This window comes from Choloepus didactylus, chromosome 4 (assembly GCF_015220235.1).
Source record: "Choloepus didactylus isolate mChoDid1 chromosome 4, mChoDid1.pri, whole genome shotgun sequence".
NCBI lineage: Eukaryota > Metazoa > Chordata > Mammalia > Pilosa > Megalonychidae > Choloepus > Choloepus didactylus.
The window spans coordinates 191,993,893-192,008,208 of NC_051310.1; the positions used below are offsets into that span (position 1 = coordinate 191,993,893).

At 36.8% G+C, this 14,316-nt stretch overlaps 1 pseudogene; it reads right to left on the reverse strand.

Annotated features, from left to right (window-relative positions):
* Window positions 1-605: 605 nt before the first annotated feature.
* On the reverse strand, window positions 606-1,518 carry LOC119533069 (annotated as a pseudogene).
* Window positions 1,519-14,316: the final 12,798 nt, after the last annotated feature.

Genomic DNA, 14,316 nt, shown 5'->3' on the forward strand with positions numbered 1-14,316 from the left:
ATACTTTACTATATATGGCACTAAAAATTTAAGACAGATTATTTAAATAATTTTCATTACAATTTTATGGATAGGTACAGAAATATTATCTCCATTTTAAAGTGAGAATATTTTTAAAATTTTCATAATTATAATCCTTATAATAGAAAAAATAGTAAATAAGGAAAATAATAAGCAGAAATAACATAAAATCACACCTGCAAATACAGGTAAGTGCATGGGAAACTCCCTGAAAGAAAAATGAAGTCAATTCAATACAAGTCAGATAAATTAAGGGTGATGGAAAGAAATGTCTCTTTATGTATGTTTGTTAGAGATATGTTGGTGTTACCTGGAAACAAACCTTGAAGCAAAACATTACTATCTGCAAAGTCACACAAAACAGTTATGGATGGGTGAAGAGAAACAAAGGTGGCAGACACATTTTTCTATATTCTGACCAATAAAGGGGATTTTTACATAAAACTCAAAGACAAGAAGAAATCAAAGGATGCATAGTCCCCTGGATTTTAATGTTCTTCCCCCTTTGCCATTTTATTGACATTCACTAAGACACAAGCTCCTCACTGAAACTTCCTTTTGAAACCATAAGTCCAACTAAGAAATTAGCCCTGCAGAAAGTAATTTGAATCCCTCCATTTCCTGAGGGTTGCCTTCACATCCTTGTTTCTCAGGCTAGATCAAGGGGTTCAGCATGGTAATCACTACAGTATAGAACACCATGGCCACTTTATCAGTTTCCATACTAGAGTCAGAACTGGGTCTGCAATAAATGAAAAGGATTGTTCCATGAAAGATAATGATGGCTGTGAAATGAGAAGCACAGGTGGAAAAGGCTTTGCACCTTCCTTTTGCAGAGTGCATTCTCAGGATGGTGATGAGAATAAAAATATAGGAGGTTAGGATGATCATGATGGTGATGATCTCATTGGAAGTGGCCACAATAAATAATAGCAGTTCATTCATAGACACACCAGAGCAAGCAAGAGAAAAGAGAGGGGTAAATTGCAGAAGAAATGGTTAATCACATTTGATCTATAGGATGGGATCTCAAGAGCTAAGCAAATGTGAATCAGACAACACACTGCTGCACAGAAATAGCAGGAAGATACCAGTCCCAAACAGAGCTTCTGGGACATGATAACCATGTAGAGTAGTGGATTACAGATGGCCACAAAGCAGTCATGGGCCATCACAGCCAATAGGAAGACCTCAGTGATTGCATAAGTACAAAATAAATACAATTGTACTATACATCCCAGGAAGAAAATAGTTTTGTCCTTGCTTTAGGTATTGGTCTGCGTCTTAGGCACAATGATGGTGGAGTAGCAGAAATTCACAAGGGACAAGTGGCTAAGGAAAAAGTACAAGGGGGTGTGAAGCTGAGAACTGACTTGGATCACTGTGATCATGCCCGATGAGAAGGAAACCCAAGAAGAGGAAGACACTCAGCTCAGGGAGGTCTGATAATCCCAGGAGGATGAACTCTGACACAGTGATGCAGTTTTCCTTCTCCATTTACCACTAGATTGCATGTTCAGGGAAACACATACTATTTTTGTCTATCTCCTAGGAACAGACTAATGGAAGGAAAATTGTTTTACATTAACTTCAGAGAAATAGAATATTGATATCAAACTATTTTTATTATTAAAAAAACCCACAATTTTCAATTTATTCCAGTTGTGAAATACCTTAGTGGAGCTCACTGATCAAAACTAATTTTATATTCTGGGAATGCCCAGGAATGACTGTGGTCTGTTGATTTCTGATGGGTATGGTGGGACCAGGTTCACAGAAATGTTGCTATATTAGGTTACTTTCTTGGGGTAGAGTAAGAACACGTTGGAAGTAAAGTAGTTATCTTAGGTTAGTTGTCTTTTTCTTACTCCCTTGTTATGGTCTCTTTGAAATGTTCTTTTATTGTATGTTTCTTTTTTTTCCATACAGTTGATTTAGAAAAAAAAAAAGTTTAAAAAAAAAAACAAGGAAAAAATATGCAGAGCCCCCTTGAGGAGCTGGTGGAGAATGCAGGGGTATTGGTCTGCCCTACCTCGATGGTTGCTAACATGACCACAGACATAGGGGACTGGTGGTTTGATGGATTGAGCCCTCTACCACGGAATTTGCCCTTGGGAAGACTGTTGCTGCAAAGGAGAGGCTAGGCCTCCCTATGGTTGTGCCTAAGAGCCTCCTTCCAAATGCCTCTTTGTTGCTCAGATGTGGCCCTGTCTCTCTAGCTAAGCCAGCTTGAAAGGTGAAATCACTGCCCTCCCCCCTACGTGGGATCAGACATCCAGGGGAGTGAATCTCCCTGGCAACGTGGAATATGACTCCCGGGGAGGAATGTAGACCCGGCATCATGGGATGGAGAACATCTTCTTGACCAAAAGGGGGATGTGAAAGGAAATGAAATAAGCTTCAGTGGCAGAGAGATTCCAAAACGAGCCAAGAGGTCACTCTGGTGGGCACTCTTATGCACAATATAGGCAACCCTTTTTAGGTTCTAATGAATTGGGGTAGCTGGTGGTGGATACCTGAAACTATCAAACTACAACCCAGAACCCATGAATCTTGAAGACAATTGTATAAAAATGTGGCTTATGAGGGGGCACAGTGGGATTGGGGGGGGCATAGGGATCACACTCCTGTTTGTCTAGTTTGTGGATGGATGAGTGGAAAGGTGGGGGAAGGAAACAAACAGACAAGGGCACCCAGTGTTCTTTTTTACCTTAGTTGCTCCTTTTCTCTTTAATTATTATTCTGGTTATTTTTGTGTGTGTGGTAATGAGGGTGTCGGGGATTGATTTTGGTAATGAATAAACAACTACGTAATGGTACTGTGAACAATCAAATGTACGATTTGTTTTGTATGACTGTGTGGTATGTGAATATATCTCAATAAAATGAATAATAAACAAACAAACAAAACTAATTTTAGCATCAAGAGAAACTTCACATGGGGCTCCACACTTATTACCACAATAGAATTGAGAAGTTATGTTGGTTAGGTGGTTTGCTGGACTTGAAATAGATCAGATGATATGTTACCACCCCATGAAAATTAACACACCTGTTCTCTGAAAACCTTTATAAGCTCTGTTCAATCAGGGCTATTGGGATAATATATAAATTGCACTTCTTTTTTAGTTCATTATCTCAGTAACATAAATTTACCCAGGTTAGGTTCTCTGCAATCCCATTGTTGGAGAATGTGACATTGTAGATGTAGGAGGAGTGCATACATGACTTCACATGTGCAATGAAAAGTGAGTGAAGGGAAGATAGACTGGAAATCATGTAACCTGGAATTTTTTTTCCATATATTGGACTAAATTTAAAGAAATTGAACACAGAGTGATCCAGTAATTAGGGATTCTCCTCTACTTAAAACTATGTGAATTATTTGCCTGCCCCAGAGAAAGTCCAAATATGAACTTGGAAACTATTCTTCCTATTTTCTAGGTCAATAGTAGGAAATTAGATTGTGGCAAACACGATAGAAAGTTCAAAAGAATATATTTCTTTTCTTCTGCAGAAATAGTTCTCATGTCCATGACTCCCCACAACCAGCTTATGGGAACATTAATCCAACCTTCATAATTAAGGTGACAATCAAGGAGCATCTCCATGGTCATTTTTACTAAAGTATATGAAGGAAAATGGTGTGATAGAAGGAAGAAAGAGGAATAAAGAGGGAAAAATAAGGAAAGATATGCCATTTTGTTTAGTCTGTATTCTTTCACACACTAATAGATGTTATCCAATGTTTGGTGCACAGATGAAATTGTGCTAATTTCCCATTGACCATCTCTTAATGCCAAAAGAAGTATTTCATGCCATAAGTGTACCAGAATATGAGTTCTGTTAAAAATTCTCTAACTCAAAGAGTTGATTTAGACATACTTTTAAAATAATTTTTGCTTAGAAAAAATATTCATTTCCATTTTCAATTTACTTGAGCTTAGTTCCAGCTAACAAACCTGATGGACACATATATCCTCCCTGTCTTGAAGATGTCAGAATATGTACAGAATTGAGCTAGGATTTTATACATTAATTAAGCTCCTGGGAACTGGATATCTTAAACTCCCTAAACAATTATTATTCTCTATGGAATAAAAAAGTTAAAAAATTAAAATAAAAATAACTACAGAGGTTACAAGGTTCAAACAATTAATCTCTATGGCATATCTTCAGGAAAAAAATTTAATCCTAAATGGGAAAAATTATTTAAAACCACACATACCTCCTTCCAAATTTCTTGGTGCATTATGGAACTCTACATTCCAGTATTCCAAGTGTGAACCATGGTTCATATTATCATTCTACTTTCCTCTTCTCATAGTATTATAAAATCTCCTATCTTCCTGCAGGCCATAATGTCTAAAGCCACAGCAGAATTCCTTCAAATACCAGAAAGACAGTGAGCCTGCTGGCAGAAAATTATCTTAATGGATTACACAACTGAGCACTTTTTATGTTCTAGACAAATATTCACTCATTTTGTCTTCTTAAAAACTCACCAACAGACCCTAAATATTATACAAGATTAAGTAGTTAATTATCAGTGTATCTGAACAAGATATCAGATCTTTGTTTTCCCACCTATCAAAGAAGACTGAGGCATGGGCAGTTGTAACTTGGCTAAAGTCAAAGTCAAAGCATCATGCTGCTTTCTGGTTTTCCCACCCATATGACCCAGAGCCAGTGCTAAGGCTGCATTTTCCTTAATTGATAGCCAATGTTGTCAGCCGTTAAATGAGACCATATCATATTCTCGGTGTGCTCTTCTCTGTAATGCCAATTTGGGTCACAGTGTTCCAATTTATGTCTGTGCATCCTTGGGTATACACAAAGTCTTTTCAAGGTGTAAAGGAACAAAAGGTAGTTTCAAGTAAAGCAGTTTTCATGCTCTCAACTGTCATATACTGTGTTCCTAAAATTGATCTGCAAAGAGCATTCATTCAAAGTTGAGATATTTTTGTTCTCCTACCCACTAACTCTTTTGTAACTTACAGAAAAGGAAAGGTTTTAACCAACCTACATGTAGTGATAACCCCCATGTGTAAAAAGATATGGAACAAAACAAAGGAATGGATAACTTGGAAAATTGTTGTGCCTGAGACCTTCTTTACTTTTGAATTGTTTAATCAAGGTGCCTTACATTCATGGTTAGCTTTTTTGCCTTTTTTGTTCTCATATATATATATCACTTTTAGGTCAAAGTGTGTCACTAAATTTGGAGTTCTGCTTCCAAGATACTCTCCAGTTTTTTAAAGATTCAAAATATCTGATCCACCCTAGGCTTTAGTTCTTCCATTTGTGCCTGCCCCTCGGAGAGGATATCTCTCCAGATTCTTCTCACTCTCCTAGAAGTAGATGCTATTACTTGTTACTCAATTCTTTAGTTGGATGTTGGCCCAGTGTCCTCAGTTTTCTGATAGGTCCCTGAAGATTCAGGACTTTGCAGAATATCTAGCTTATGTGTTCTGAGAGTGAGAGTAAATCTCTTTCTAGATTTTTGCCTACTAAATTGAAGGCAGAAGTCTGATTATATTTTTAAAAGAAGATTCAAGTAAATGAAATTTTAACAAGATTTTAAAATATCACTTAATAAATCATACTAAAGCCCTTTTTATATAAAATTCTCAGAAACCAAGATAGTGAATGTTTCTAAATTACTGCATAAAAATTTCACTTGAAGTTTAGGAGATTGTCAGATTTCCCTTCAACAAAAAAGGATAAAGAACAAAATCATATTTAATTAACTATTGAAATATTCAATAATGGTAAATGACTATGAAAATTTTGACATATATGGATTATGTTAAAAAAACTGAGTGACAGCTGTTAAAAATAACAACATAGTTCTATTCAAATCTTTGTTTTAATAATTAACTTTAAGGATGCTGATATTTATATTATTCTAGTAAAAAGAAATTTGCTGGTGGATAACATGACTACTTGAAACAAGGAAAAAAATCAAACTGCCCCATTAATATCATTAAGAGATACATTTCCAATGACATTTTTAGTTTCTTTGAAAATTTAGCCAAAATTGTAATACGGATAAGTTTTTGAATAGTAGTATAGTAATGATAGTTGAAATGATAGTTGAGATTTATTATCATAAGAAACAAAAGGAAATAAGAAAAAAAGGAAGTTTATACACCTTGGAAAGATTATATGCAAAGGAACATGCCAGTATGATTAATAAGGTATAGAGTTCTGCGTAGTAAGTGTAATGTAAGTATGAGTTTAGGTACAAAAAGATGTGAGACATAATATGATAATCCATGTATTTCAAATGAATCATGATGGATATCAGATAGCTATGGTATATACTGGATGTTATAGGCTTTTCTCTTTCAGTTTAAGATTATAATGAAAAAATATTGATATAAGTCTTGTGCTACATGGCAGTTATGGGAACTGCCATGGTTAATTTGAAAATAAAATTAGAAAATGGGTGAACATACAAAAAGTATCTTTGCATGTGTCGTTGAAGCCCCAAATTATTGTCTTTAGTATCACCTACTAATTTTAAAACACAGAGCATTGAAACCATAGGGATCTCCATTTCCTCAGAATACTGATTAATATGATTTTGACAAAAATGTAATCATGTTTGCCAATTTAGAGGAGAAATAGATGTGTTTCCTATTGATCCAATCAAGATTAATACAATTCTTCTGCTACTTTTCACTATTGGTTCAAGTAAGTTAAATATCTTCCTTTCTTAAAGAAATTTCAAACTAGGTAAAAACCTATTGGAAAAATGACTGTTTTTATTAAGATAAAATGAAAAAAGCACAATTATATATTGTTTCAAAGAAATAACTTGGGAAGATTATGTGAAATGATAAACCTGATCTTATGAAATCTGATATTATAAAATTAGATATCTAGGTCTATGAGGGCCTCATAATAAATATTTACTGTATTTAGATAATAGAGTTCATTTAAAACAACACTGAAATCCAAAGAGAGCAACTAGCTAGTAATACTTATGATGTGAACTTTTGACTGATTAAGAGGAGGACTGAAGAAATGTTGTTGCTCAAACCACCATAGTGAATTAATACTTATTTACACTGTTTGTTAGGTCATGGAAAAGAAGCATAAAACACAGGACATAAGCATTCTATCTCTGTTTTTGTCCCCAGCATTCTGAGAAGCAATCTATTGTTTCTAAACCTCTTTTATATGCTGGCATCCTCCACACTGGAACTCTTTACTGAAATAATTTAGAAGGGTAGTTACATTCAATTCATATTTACATTCCTTCAAGCACCTATCAAGATACTTTGTATGTATAAGGCATAAAATAGTAGCTCAAAAATATTTGTCAATCACTGTCTTAATTAAACAATCTCACCTCCTGAATGTTGTGCAAGCTCTTTGCCCCACATTAAACTTCCTTCTCACTCTTCTGTTTCTCTTAGCATCTAGCATATTCTTGCAGACCCAGTAAAGAAGGCATGTCAATTATGAAGCAATTCCTCCTGTATCACATGTGGATTTAAATGTTCTCCCCACCAACTCTCTTATGATATTCACTATATTATACCTTTGAGAAGAGCTACATTTATGCTTGCCACACAAATGCAAATAGATTTTTAGGGACTTGAAGGTGAGAACTCTCTTAACTGTCATGTATTTTACTATTGTTACAATAGTAATTTTGTTGTTTACTAGCACCTACAACCTTCCGGGTACAAGAAAAGGAAGGATGCAAGAACTGGAATTTTTTGAAAATATACAATGTAACATATAGTGTCTATGTTTTCTTTTGTGCAACAGCCACCTTATAAAGTAAGTCATATCTCAGTGTTGTGTATAAAACCTGAGGCCAGGGTCAAACAATTTTGTCTGGCTTATACAAGCACAGACAAGTATAATCCTTTTCATCTAAAACTTATGTTCTTTCCATTGTAAAATGCTTTCTCTTTTTTTTTATATAAATTTAATTTTATTGAGATTTTTCACATACCATACAATCATCCAAAGATCCAAAGTGCACAATTGCCTATTGTACCATCATACATCAGAGCCTCTATCACCACAACTCATTTTTTTCAATATTTAGAACATTTTCATTACTTCAAAAGGAATAAAGACCCCCTACTCCATTATTGACTGATAGTATTGGTATAGTACATTTGTTGATGTTGATGAAAGAATGTTAAAATACCACTAATGGTAGAACATGGCTTGCAATAGGTATATTTTTTTTTCTGTGTATATCCTTCTATTATTAACTTCTAGTTATAGTGTCATGTATTTGTTCTAGTTCATGAGAGAGATTTCTAATATTTGTACAGCTAATCACAGACATTGTACACCACAAGAATCACTGTTTTATACATTCCCATATTTTAACCTCTAACTTTCCTTCTGGTGACATACATGACTCTAAGCTTCCCCTTTTCAGCACATTCACACACCATTTATCACTGTTAGCTGTTCTCACAATAATGTGACACCACTTCTGTCTATTTCTAAATATTTAAGTACAAACTAGTGAAACATTCTGGTCATACTAAGCAGCTGCTCTCCATTCTTTAGCCTCATTCTATATCCAGGTAACTTATTTTTCATGTCTATGAGTTTACATATTATAATTAGTTTATATCAGTGATACCATACAGTATTTGTCCTTATGTGTCTGACTTATTTCACTCAATATAGTGCCCTCAAGGTTTCTTCATCAACCTGTTTTTTGTTTTTTGTTTTTTTTTAAACAGTTTTAGTTGCCAACCATACATTCTGTCCTAAGTAAACAGTTGATGGTTCCCTGTACAATCATGTGTTTATGCATTTGCCACCATCACCACTGTCTATATAAGGGATATCTCCATTTCTTCCACAAAGAAGAAGAGTCAAAGTAGGTAGAGAGACAAGAGAAAGAGAAAAAGAAAGAAAAAGATGACAGCTAAAAAGTAACAAAAGGAAAGATAGAATTAAACTAAAGTAGAATAAGTCAAACAAAACACCAATGCCAAAAGTCCCATACCCTTCCCTTATGTCCCCCTGTTTTAGGCATTTTGCTTTGGTATATTGCCTTTGTTACATCAAAGGAAGCATAATACAATGAAACATTGTTGACTATAATCTCTAGTTTGCATTGATTGTATTTTTCCCCAATACCACCCCATTTTTAATACCTTGAAAGGCTGACATTCATTTTTTCTCCCCCATGCAAACTTATATTTGTACGTTATATCACAGTTGTTGAGCACTCTAAGTTTCACTGAGTTACACCATCCCAGTCTTCATCTTTCCTCTTTCCTTCTTGTGTCCCACATGCTCCTAACCTTCCTCTTTCAACCATACTAACATTCACCTTTGTTCAGTGTACTTACATTGCTGTGCTACCATCACCCAAAATTGTGTTCCAAACCCCTCACTTCTGTCTTTACCTATGTGTCTGTAGTGCTCCCTTTAGTATTTCCTGTAGAGCAGGTATCTTTTTCACAAATGCTCTCATTGTCTGTCAGTATTTGAAACTCTTGTTCATATTTGAAGGACAGTTTTGCCAGATAAAGGATTCTTGGTTGGTGGTTTTTCTCTTTGATTATCTTATATATACATCACACTACTTCCTTCTTGCCTCCATGGTTTCCACTGAAAAATCTGCACACAGTTTTATCAAGCTTCCTTTGTATGTGATGGATTGCTTTTCTCTTGCTGCTTTCAGGATTCTCTCTTTGTCTTTGACATTTGGTAATTGATTTTTCAATGTTTTGTCATATGTCAATTAAGATCTATTCTGTTTGGGGTATGCTGCACTTCTTGGATCTGTAATTTTATGTCTCTCATATGTGATAGGAAATTTTCATTGATTATTTCCTCTATTAGTGCTTCTGCCTCTTTTCCCTTCTCTTCTCCTCCGGGGACACCCATGACATAAACATTCATGTGCTTCATGTTGTCATTTAATTCCCTAAGATGTTGTTCATATTCTTCCATTCTTTTCCGTATCTGTTCTTTTGTGTGTAGGATTTCAGGTGTCTTGCTCTCCAGTTCCTGAATGTTTTCTTCTGCCTGTTGAGATCTGCTGTTGAATGTCTCTATTGTGTTTTTCATCTCTTGTGTTGTGCCTTTCATTTCCATAGTTTCTGTCAGTTGTTTCTTCAAACTTTTGATTTTTACCTTATGTTCACCCAGTGTTTTTTTTTATTAATAATAAATTTTATTTTGAAATAATTTCAATCTTACAGGAACAGTTGTAAAAACAGTACAAACCCCATACATAGAATTCCATCATACCCTGATGCCCCTCCCCCAATACACTGATCTATCACCTTTAAGATCCTGTCACACCACTCTTTCTTTTCCTCCCTCTCTCCCTCCCTCCCTCCCTCCCTAACACCCATCATCTATTGCTCTACCTTCTGAACATATGGGAGCAAGCTGCACATATCTTTGAACAGGCAATATAATTCACATATACCTTTCCCATGGACAAGAACATTATTTTATGCAATCTCATTAAATGCAGCTAAGAAGTTCAAGAAATTCAACATTGATATAAAGCTTACATTCTATATTTCCTTTTTTTTTCCTTTTGTCCCAGCTGTGTCCCTTTGAGCCTCCTCTCTTCCAGCCTCAGATCCCATCTAGGATCATCCTTGGCATTTAATTGTCATCTATTTAGACTGTCTTATTTTTCTTTTTCTATTTTGGAAAGATATATATATAGCCTAAATCTTCCTATTCCACCCCTCCCTAGCATTCCCTTAGTGGGATTAATCACATTTAGAATGTTGCAATGCTATCACCTTCCAACCATCCATTTCTAGAAGTTTCCCTTCACCCCAAATCAAAACCCCTACTCTCATTTCTTAACTCCCCATTGCCCCTTCCCCCACTTCTTGGAAACCCTACTCTACTTTTCATCTCTTTGGTCATACTCTTTGATACTTTCTTTGTGTTTACCATGGGGCTTAAATTTAACCTCTTAAATCTATAACAATCTTGTTTTTCTTTGAAACCAACTTAACTTCAATAGGACATGTAAACTGTGTTCCTATATTCCTCCATTCCCCTACCTTTATGTAGTTCTTGTCAAGAATTACATATTTTACATTGAGTCCAAAACCACTGATTTATCATTAGAGTTTATGTATTTTAGATCCTGTAGGAAGTAAATAGTGGAGTTATAAATCAACCATACAGTAGTATTGGTTTTTATATCTACCATGTGATCTTTACTGGAAATCTTTATTTCTTCATGTGGTTTCAGTCAATTGTTTAGTGTCCCTTCCTTTCAGCCTGCTTAGGACTGATCTACTGGTGATGAAGTTCCTCAGCTTTTGATTGTCCAGGAGTATTTTCATCTCCTCCTCATTTTTATCTTTCAGGTATTTGTGAATTCTCCGTCTCTGATGGTTATTGACTTCTATTTGTATTCCATTGTGGGAAGAGAATGTTCTTTGAAAAAATTCATTTTTATATTTTTTACTTTAATGAGGCTTGTTTTTATGTCCCCACATACAGTCTATTCTGGAGAAAGATCCATGATCACTAGTGAAGAACGTATGTCCCAGTGACCTGGGATGTAATATTCTATATATGTCTGTTAAAAGTCTCTATATCTCTCTTTCATTTCTTTGTTTCTCTGTCGGTAGGGCTCGCTTTAGTATCTGAAGTAGAGCAGGTCTTTTATTAGCAAACTCTCTCAGCATTTGTTTGTCTGTGAAAAATTTAAGCTCTCCCTCAAATTTGAAGGGGAGTTTTGGTGGATAAAGTATTCTTAGTTGGAAATTTTCCTCTCTCAGAATTTTAAATATGTCATGCCACTGCCTTCTTGCCTCCATGGTGGCTGCTGAGTAGTCATTACATAAAATTCCTTTGTATGTAGTGAATTGCTTTTCTCTTGCTGCTTTCAGAACTTGCTCCTTCTCTTCAGTATTTGACAGTCTGATCAGAATATGTCTTGTAGTGGGTTTGTTTGAATGTATTCTATTTGGAGTTTGCTGGGCCTTTATGCTTTGTGTATTTATATTGTGTAGAAGGTTTGGGAAGTTTTCCCCAACAATTTCTTTGAATACTGTTTCTAGACCTTTACCCTTCTCTTCCCCTTCTGGGACACCAATGAGTCTTACATTTGGATGTTTTATTTTATGTATCATATCCCTGAGATCCATTTTGATTTTTTCAAATTTTTTCCCCAGTCTTTCTCTTGTTCTTTCATTTTCTGTTCTGTGCTCTTCAAGGAGGTTGAGTTGTTGTTCAACTTCCTCTAATCTTGTATTATGAGTATCCAGAGTCTTTTTAATTTGGCCTACAGTTTGTTTAATTTCCATAAGATCTTCTATTTTTTTATTTACTCTTGCAATATCTTCTTTATGCTCTTCTAGGGTCTTTTTTATGTCTTTCATATTCTGTGCCATGCTCTTCTTGAAGTCTTTTATATCCCATGCCATGCTCTCTTTGCCTGACTGTAGTTCTTTGATTAATTCTGCCAGGAACTGTATGTCTTCAGATCTTTTGATTTGAGTGTTTGGGTTCAGGTTCTCCATGTCATCTGGTTTTATCTTATGCTTTAAGATTTTCTGTTGTTTTTGGCCTCTTGGCATTTGCTTTACTTGATCTTTAATTTGTTAGAATTGCAGTTTGGTGACATACATTTTAACTAACCAGCAGATGGCATCCATGAGTCACTTATTCCCCTCAATTCAGTTCTCCCCAACTTTGTGTTATGTGGGGATCTGATTCTTTTGGGGTCCAATTGGTGCACTTAATTTGGGTGTATTGTCAGTGCTGTCTGCCCTCAATGAGGGGTGTGTGCCTGAGTGGTTAGGAAGGAAGGGCAGGTTTAACAATCAAACCTCCCAGGTGTTCCCAGAGATTTAAGACTGTTCTCTGCCACTAACACAATAGTCTTTGGGATTGGTGTAGGTTCCCTGGGATTTCTGAATGATTCCCCCATCCTTGCTGTGCTTTTCCAGGACCTCTGTTGGGGGGGAGGGCCATGCCACATCACAAGTGAGCACCGGCCTCCAGGGACTGGGCTGTGTAGGGGCATTCCCAGCCCACTTCAAAGATGGTTGAATGGGGTGCGTTAACTTCCCCCTTTCTGCACAGCTCCACTCTCCCAGCTCTGGGACAATCAGCCATGGGTGTATTCAAGGCCACTGTCCCTGGCCAATATTGTGTCATGCGAGCGGTGCTGCGGGAAAGACTCCCTGTCCAGCTGAGTTTCTTGTCTCAGTTCTGTGCTGTGCGCTTGGCCCCAAGCAGGAGAAGCCCCACCTGCTGGGGTGAAGACCGTGAGGCTGGACCTCTCGGCTCAGCTCTGCACTGCATGCTAGGCCCTGGGCAGGAGCAACCCTGCCTGATGGGGTGATGGCTGCAAGGCTGGGCCTCTCAGCTTGGCTCTGCACTGCATGCTCGGCCCCGGGCAGGAGCAGCCCTGCCCACTGGGGTGATGGCTGTGAGGCTGGGTTTCTCCCCTTTGTTTCCCTGGACCCAAGATAATCTGCAGTGGGTGTAGGAAGGGGTATCCTCCACCCCAGACACTGAGGTGTTAGTCCAGACTGCTCCTGTCTTTGCAGCTGTTCCTGGGCTTCTCTCTTTAAAAAAAAAAATGCCAGCCCAGCATCTCCCCCCACTGCAGCGTGGCCAATGGATCAGCCTACTCATTCACTTCTTTCAGAATGCAGACTCCTGGTTTCACCAAACGCACATTCCCTGTGGCTTTAGCAGAACTTGTCCGGCTGGTGCTGCTTTGGAAGTGGTGTTCTGGGTCCTTTTTGGTTTTTTATCTAGTGTTTTCCACAGAGGTATTTTTTCCTCTGTATCACCTAGTCACCATCTTAGGTTCCTCTCCCCCCAGTGTTTTTTAATAGCCTTCATCTCTTTTGCCATATCTTCCCTGAACTTGTTGATTTGGTTTTTTGAGTTGATTTAGCCTATTTCTTTGAAATTCTTTAATTGATTTTTTGTTCCTATGACTGGGCCATATCTTTGTTGTTCATGAAATCACTGTGATATTTACTGTGTGGTAATTTGCATTTGCTGTTGTCCCTGATGTGAAGATCCTTTCCCCAATCAACTGAACTAAATTTTATTCTGTCTTCTAGTCTTGGGGCATGCACTTCTCTTTCTGAAAAGTGAGCCTCAACACCTTCTTTCTGCATTAGCTGTCATCTTTGCTCTTTCAAAAGCTCTTCATGCTCATGTAGTCATTTAGTATATCACATAGAATTTAAAGTGTTTGTGTTTATACCCCAGGCTTGCAGTTAAATTGCATTAAGAAATGGGATCTCAGAATAAATCCTTCTCTGACACCATGTTCTGTAACTT